This window comes from Limulus polyphemus, unplaced genomic scaffold (assembly GCF_000517525.1).
Source record: "Limulus polyphemus unplaced genomic scaffold, Limulus_polyphemus-2.1.2 Scaffold10773, whole genome shotgun sequence".
Lineage (NCBI taxonomy): Eukaryota > Metazoa > Arthropoda > Merostomata > Xiphosura > Limulidae > Limulus > Limulus polyphemus.
This window is the reverse complement of record NW_013676383.1, coordinates 17764-19402: the sequence shown is the minus strand read 5'-3', so window position 1 is coordinate 19402 and position 1639 is coordinate 17764.

Genomic DNA, 1639 nt, shown 5'->3' with positions numbered 1-1639 from the left:
TTAACACTACCACAGAACAGTTGTCTATATAAAAATATCATACTTAACACTACCACAGAACAGTTGTCTATATAAAAATATCATACTTAGCACTACCACAGAACAGTTGTCTATATAAAAATATCATACTTAGCACTACCACAGAATAGTTGTCTATATAAAAATATCATACTTAACACTACCTCAGGACAGTTACTTGAATTTCACACCGAAAAATTTACTTTGTGAAAAAAAAATATAGCAAAAAATTATTATCATTATAATGGTGTGCTCGACTGACAATCCAGAAGTGGAAACGCTTTTGTTGTATGTAATGCAATTATCTCTTCAGTAATTGTACAATGTTGTAATGTCTAGGATAACCGACGCAATATACTAGAGAATATAACCGGAAAGAACAACAGGAACGAAACAAATATTAACACTTAAGGCACTGTCAGACACCAGATGATGGCGCTGCGTTGAAACATTTAAAGCTGGCTGGAAGCAGGTACTGGAAACCGTTAATACTCCCCCTGTAATCAATGATGTTGATGTAAATACTGGCCCGCAAGCAAATGGATTGCGCATGGCAACACAGAAATGCGAATTTGTTTTCAGTATAATTTTTATGGCAAAGAATTTCACTCTTGCCAATATACAGACACCACACAAGCTATTTTCACGAGCTAGACTCCTAGTAATTTGTAACATATTTTAGTTGGAGAAAATACATTATAATGACCTATCACTTCTTTCTGCGAATTTTTATGCCTAACAAGCAAATAAATATAGCGAAGAAACCTTACATCTCAGGCTTATTTTGTATTGCCTCTAGAAATTGTACAGATCTTTTGTACAGATTAGCCAAGACACTTTACATCTCAGGCTTATTTTGTATTGCCTCTTTAGAAATTGTACAGATCTTTTGTACAGATTAGCCAAGAAACCTTACATCTTAGGCCTATTTTGGGTTGCCTATTTAGAAATCGTACGGATCTTCTGTACAGATTAGCCAAGAAATCTTATATCTTAGGCCTATTTTGGGTTGCCTATTTAGAAATCGTACGGATCTTCTGTACAGATTAGTCAGGAAACCTTACATCTTAGGCCTATTTTGGATTCCCTATTTAGAAATTATACAGACTTCGTTAGAGAGAGAGAGAGAGTAACTATTTGCTTTTTAAAACGCTGGTAAATATTAGCCAAAACAATGGTTCACTTCCACACATTTGTCATTTAAGAAATACCCATGGACATTATCTGGAAAAATACTGCTGTTATGTCTACGTTCGTTTGTTAATTTTCCGTAAATTCGTTCCAACGAAACTTTAGCGACACAAGTCCTTTCTTAAATAAAACTGGTTTATTCTTTCCGAATACAACTTTACCGATACACTTAATTTCAACAGTCGCTCTATAACAAACACTAGAACGTCTCACGTGCTCGTGCTCGACAATACTCAGTTCAATTACACAACGTCCCGTCACGTTGTGACCATCTTATATATACCAGACTACCCCCAATCTAGTAGTCTCCCGATAATTCACGAAGGTTCGAGAAGGACGTGGCGTGATACTAGTCACGTGACCTCGCTGACGCAACACTACGTTCTAGAAAACAATGTATTCATGAAATCTTTTGTACTATTGTAACAGT